The sequence below is a fragment of the Lactuca serriola genome, chromosome 3, assembly GCF_051521515.1.
Source record: "Lactuca serriola cultivar US96UC23 chromosome 3, Lser_US96UC23_V15, whole genome shotgun sequence".
Lineage (NCBI taxonomy): Eukaryota > Viridiplantae > Streptophyta > Magnoliopsida > Asterales > Asteraceae > Lactuca > Lactuca serriola.
Genome location: NC_136410.1, coordinates 111,178,767 through 111,185,604, shown reverse-complemented (window position 1 = coordinate 111,185,604; position 6,838 = coordinate 111,178,767). Strand labels below are relative to the sequence as shown.

The 6,838-nt window shown below is 36.3% G+C and overlaps 1 non-coding gene across 1 annotated transcript; it reads left to right on the top strand.

The window, feature by feature from the left end:
• The first annotated feature begins 2,996 nt into the window (after positions 1-2,996).
• LOC145096568 (U6 spliceosomal RNA) lies at positions 2,997-3,101 on the top strand. The gene has a single exon (XR_013703942.1). It is a non-coding gene; the product is annotated as a U6 spliceosomal RNA (small nuclear RNA).
• The last annotated feature ends 3,737 nt before the right edge of the window (positions 3,102-6,838 follow it).

Below are 6,838 nucleotides of genomic sequence, written 5' to 3'. Positions count from 1 at the left end.
TGTCACTAATGATTAGTTCCAATTATGATACTCGCTTCCTTTTTGATCGAGTATGCAAAGAGAATTGGAACCTCGAGTTGTTTTTAGCATAGTCTATCGTCCCCAGAAAGACGGTCAGATGGAAAGAACAATCCAAACTGTAGAAGATATGCTTCGTGCATGTGTCTTGGAGTTCGGTGGTAACAGGGACAAATGCCACACTCCACTATGTTGGTGTAAAGAAGAACATAAAATCCTTGGTGGTCCTGAAATGATTCAAGACACTACTGATAGGATTCAAATTGTACGTGAAAGAATGAAAACAACCCAGGATCGATAACAGTCCTGTGCAGAAATGGAGGAGACGATTCATAAAATTTCAAGTGGGTAATACTGAAAGTAACTCTGTGGAAAGACATTATAAAATTTGAGAAGAAAAGGAAATTGAGTCCAAGACTTGTTGGACTTTTCAAAAATTACTAGAGAGTTGGTCAACAAGCATATTGCTTGGGATTGCCTGAAGATTTATCAGGTATACATGATGTATTTCATGTAAGTTATTTGCGTAAATGTTTAAACGTTTATGATGAAATGGTTCTATTATCCGAGGTGAAACTGGATAATAAGTTAAGTAGAAGAGATCGTCGAACAACTAATCTATGTAATAAAGAAGTGAAGTTGGTGCATGCCAAGTGGAAAACACCATCGAGACCCAAATTATACTTGGGGAAAATAAGAATAAGATAAGAATGAAATATCCCCAATTTTTTTCTAATCAATGTGATTTCGGGGACGAAATCCTCAAAAGGAGGAGGTATTTGTAACATACACATTCTGAAATCGTGTATTGTTATTATTTAAAGTGAATAAAATTGAGTATTGAGTTCTAACAGATAGTTTTTACTAGAAATGAAGTAAAACTATGTTTAGAATCACTCACAAAATATTGGAAGTCTTATGAGATTCCAATTAATAGTCAAATAGTGAAATTTAACAAAAATATAAAATTTGAAATAAGTGAAATTTTATTATTTAATGTTGCAGAGAATCTCGTTAGAAACATTTAGGCGGAAACCTCGTCGAAATCCGAGTTATAACGAACAAGTTATGACCAAACGAAGATCCGTGATAAATCTGGAAAATACTTTTTCGCGTAAAAATTTAGTTTTTGATAAACTAATTTTTAGTCTTAGTGATGTAAATGAAAGTTGTAGAACTCGTGAAAATAATCAACTTCCATATAAAGACCATTTGAATTTGACTTCGTATGAGGGAGTTATGATTTTTCTAAGTTTCCGGATTAGTAGTAGACAGCTAAAAACTCGAATTTTAGATCGAGTGATTTTTAGCCGACACAACCTAAACGAGAATTGAAGATCTCGTCATTTGTAGTAAAACGGTAAAAAGTCTGACGAAAACGGACGTCGGATGAAGAAGTTATGAATTTTTAACGGATTTTCCTGTCCCAGTCTGTTAAAAATAATAATATTAAAATTAAAGCCAAAATTAGCTGACAAAGTCTAAACGAAAGTTGTAGAGCATAATTTTAGCTACGTGTGCATATAAAGAACGTAAAAAACGGAGTCCGTATGAGAAAGTTATGGATTTTAGAAGATTTGGGTGCATTTCTCGAGAAATTTGCATGCATAAGAAGTGGCCACGTCACCTCGCACGAAGCAGGTGCGTCACCAAGGTCGTGGCAGAGTCCGGATCCGACGCCTGTTCTCCAGCTGTCTCGGTCTCGCATGGCTAGCCTTGTGGCCTCGCCTCGCAGCGCCACCTGCCCCTTCGCGTGTCCGAGTTTCGCAGGAGCCATGTCCGAGCCACGTAGCAGCCTCGTGTCCCTCGTTGCTGATGCCACTGAGCTGCTTCGCTTCTTGGTTCCTTCTCAGCCGACCTTCGGACCTCGCCTATAAATAAGGAGGCTGCGAGATCTTCCGACTAGAATCCCAAATTTGGCATTTTTGGCCCCCTTTTCAATATTTTCACTATTTTAAATTGCCCTGAAGCCCCGGTAACATTTTTAAAGCCCGGAATACGCCCCGAAGTGCCCGGGGAGCCCGAGAAATTATTCTTTTTGGTTTGAAGCTCTACCCTCGCAAGGCCTATTTTTCAATATATTTCTCGGTTTTCAACGACGAAAGCTATTTACATGAATGTAACCCTAATTCTCCACACTATATAAAGAGGTCTCTAGTTCATGAAATGGGACTAGTGTAGAGTACACAAGAGGGCAAAACCGATTTGGTGCAAGTATCCTTATTCTCAAGTTATTCCAAGGGTTCTTGGTGTTGTGTGAACCATTTGAGGTGCAACACATGGGGCACTAGGCTCTTAAAGGTTCAAGACTTCAAGCTCCATCAAAAGGTATGTCATTCTACTAGTTTCTTGTAGTATAGTTGTTTCATATTATGCTAGTTAGGATGAAACCTTGGAATATATGATAATTGCATGTATAATAGAGAAAACATAGATCCAAGGTTTATAGGGTTGCTTGTACACCATAGGAGTGTTAGAAGATCAAAACATTTTAGTGGTATCAGAGCCTAGGCTTGTTTTCAATTATACTTGATGCAATTTGCTGAAAAAAGCTGTAAAAATCGGATTTTTTTGCTCTCTGGACAGGGGACTCGATGAGTCCATTGATGGACTCGACGAGTCCATGTGAAAATTCATCCAATTCGGCGAGTTGGTTCATGAACTCGGCGAGTTGGACCCCCTGACAGCATATGTTCGAGTTTTTTGGCTGGAATTGGACTAGGAACATTAGCCTAAGTTGTTTTTGAACTTGTAAACCTATTTTTGATGTGGTAATGTTCATGCTAATCAAATTTCAAAGATAATTGTCAGTAGATTCATGTTTTGTATTAGTTTAGTGGGGGTATATGATCATGTTATGAGTTAGTTTAGATTAATAGAAAAGTTATGTGATAATGTGTTTGCAATCCAAATTGATCTAAAAGTTGTTCATAATATCTGTTTTTGTAACTTGTCCTCAAGTTATATGAAAAGTCACGGTCCCTTCGGGGACATCCGATAAAATTGGAACGATATAGAGAAGATTAGCACGGCCCCTGCGCAAGGATGACACGCATATATGAAAAGTCACGTTTATGATTTTTAAAACTCATAAGATTTCCAATAGTTATAAAAATGAAGAGTCTCATTTTTAAATGTTTTAAAGTCTTCCATAACTTGTCCTCAAGTTATGAAACTTGAAGAGTTTTTTCATTAAAACTACTTTAAACTCATAAGTTATGGAATTGAAAAGTTTTTTGAATTGTTCAAAACTTGCCCTCAAGTTTTGGAATTTGTAAAGTCTCCCCTCATTAATACTTTAATTCCAAGTTAAATCCTTAGAATTTTAAAAGTTAAAATTCAACCCTTATACTATTATAATATTAATAGTTAATAGTTATATATATATGTATAAGAACAAACTCAGTCTTACCGTTAGTAGGCCTCATTCATGAAGCCGGTCTATAAGGGGGTATAAGGTTACTGCCTATAAAATGGCAGTTTAATGGGTGTCCACTCTCACCCACCACTTCCTTGACTGGTGGAGGGTCGTTAGCCGTAGGGGTTTGACAGGACTCTAATTCTCCCATCTTTATAAGTATAATGATAAATATAAAGTAACTAAACATTTTATAAATTCCCAATCTTAGTTACTTTAGGAAAATGTGAATTTGGTGCTAACTCATTAAAATTACACTTTTGCACTTTGCTTAAGTTGGTAGTGGAGCGCGTGTGGTTAACCGACACACTAGCCTGGATTTAACAAGGTAGGCAAAGGGTAACTTAATGTTTATCATAGAATCGGTGGAGCACATGTGGGTAACCAGCACATCGATTAAGTGATAAATATTAAGGGTACCAAGTTTATTTGCATGGTTATTCACACTTTGTTAGTAATCATCGGCATCCCCATCACAAACTTGAAAGGGCACAATCGAGATTGAAACATGCCATTGAAAAGTTCAATGAATCTCGAAAGATCTAGGAGTTTCAAACCAATTAAAACCTAATTTCTATTTCGTTTTTTCATGGTGGAAATTGGTGAATCGTCTTTCGCCAACCTTCAAATATTTTATAGCTTGGATTACGACATCCCTCTTCCAAGTTATAAAATATTGTGTTGGGTCCTAGCCTTAATATTTCATATTGGGCGTCATATTAAGGACTTAAATCAACTAACTTGAATTTCTACCATTGTATATGTCTGGTTTAGACAACTATGATATTCCCAAATCTCTTGAAACAAGCTTTCCTAATGAAGATGTTGTCCCATGGTTGGATCATGGAAATCATACTTCTCTTCTTCTATCTCCTCCAATTATTCTCCCTAACCCACAAGTTCTTGGAAAGTTCAAGGTCACTCAAGCCCTACTGGCAAGCAAAGTCTATGTGTGCTCACATCTTGGAGATAAAGTCGCATATTGACATGTCGGGAGAGTTGGGTGTCAAAGTCTTGAGGAAGTTGGTTGTTGACTAGGTTCTTCAATCACTTTCTAAGTCACATAGTGAGTTCTTTAAGGACTACTATGTAACAGACTATGACATGACCCTTAATGATCTTACCTATTTGCTTGATGTTGCTGAATTAACAATCATTTGGAGCACCAGTAAAGCAAATTTGAATGGAAGATCGACTTCCCAAACTTCCATGGACATTGACAATGGTAACATTTGAAATCCAGAAAAGCTTTCTCTTCCCAATGGAAAGGGATCGGCCATAGTCAACTCGGTTGACCAAATGGTAAAGAGAAAGGCTAAATCTGAGATAGCCCCGTGTACCATTCCCAAAGGGTCCATATGTTTCTGTTGTCAAGAGAAGGGGCGTTGGTTACGAAGTTTCCCTGGCTACCTAAAAGATCTAAGAGAAGGAAGAATAAAAAATTTTGACTTTACTTCGGGTAAAGTCCACTATCTAACTCTGTTAAGTTCCTAATTGATGATTCTTAATACAAAATGTGACTCGGTTACATTTTGATGTTTGGCAGGATCAAGCAAAGGGAAGGAAACTTAAAGGAAGAGTATGTTGAATCTGATCGTGAAGATGGATTTCAATCGCATGGTTCGAAGATCGGATTCTTGAGCTACTACTTAGGAGTCATGATAAATTGCTAAGAAATATGTAATAGCATAGTTTTCATTTAAGGTTGCATTGTAAGGAATAAGTTTTTTTTCCACATTTTAATATATAAATAAAATTTTGTTTTATTATATATCTCCTTGCAATGGCATGTATGGAAAATTGATGTTTGTATGTTTCTAGCAATAATGGTAATATGAATTTGATTCTTTCATTTGTGGTAATGTCTAAATTTTCCAAATAAAGTAAGATTCTCATCACCAAAGTTTTCAATAGGACCGAAACTTGGAATCATGCATGTTGTATATTGAATGAAAATTTTCATCTTTGGAAAATTAAGACTAATTCCTTGTGCACATGTATATGTGAGTCAAGCGAAGGACAAAGGGATCGGGTACACTTGGTTGTGTGCTGGTAAAGTCCACCACAAAGATTCACAAGACTATTCGTCAAAATTTACTAAAGTTTATTAAATATGGTTATACTTACAAGTTTAAGTATAATTTTGAAGCATTGTAAAAGTTTTGATGTACGGCAGGACGAATGAGTAGAATCAAATTTGACAGAAAGATAAATGTTTCTCAAATCTGGAAAGATGGGAGAGTACTTTAGTATCATGTTTTATGATCATCTTAATGATTGTGATACCATATCACAATTCAAACTCTAAGGACATCTTAGTGAAATTGTCACACCCCCGAACCAGACGGCGGAAACGCCCCGGGGCCCGTGTGACTAACAACTGAATTATCATCACAATGAATATACATGAAACATAACACATTCATCACCAATATTAAATATAACAACCAACATTTTTCACATCAAGTACATTGTTATAAATTACATAAATTCAAAGATGAATAGTACGATGAGTGATGTTACACAAAATAAATCCATACATACTTGAAAAATCTTCCTACTTAACGATTACCTGAGAATACAAGTTATTTTGAAAACGGTCAACATATGTAATATTGGTGATTTCATAAGTATTGTTGGGTCTGTTCGATTGCGTCATGGGCTCGGTCCTTAGCCCAGTTTGATTGTCGATATTGGGCCTGTCCAACCGTGCAAATTTTTGTACTAGGGTTTAGTATATAAGCTGCATGCATGCAGACTTAGAAGGCATTTTTTCATTGTTTATTTTCTCCAAAGTTTTGTAAACCCTAGCTTGCTTCTACAGCGGAAGTTCTTCATCGAGCTCTGCTGAGGTGTGACTTTATTTTGAATCATAAGCATACATTTGATTCTATTTTGTGTTCATTCTTTTACTGTTCTTGACTTATTTGATTTCAATATTCATACCTGTGAAAGATCTAATCGATCTAGAGTTTTAACTCATCAATTGGTATCAGAGCGGCAGACTGTGTAATTCATACACATCTCTTCTGTCGAAGAAGTTATTAGGGTTTTAATTCCGCATTGATTGATATTTATTGAGCCGTCACTCTATATTGATGTATCTCATTAATTGCTGATCTAACCCTAACGATATATTACAAGTCTGGTCTTTTATTGGTTATCGATCAAAAGTCTTTACAATGTCCATGGATGATTCACAAACTAATCCGATCAATATCTCCAACAGCATAGGGTCTACAACAAGAATACCAATCTTGTATACACAAGACCATGAAGTTTGGACGCATCACTTTGAAGATTACATGATTGGATCGGAGGATAATGGATACTTAATCTGGGAAGCGATTACTGCAGGCCCATTCGCTCACTCAAGCACATTTAAGATTGTTAAAACCCAGA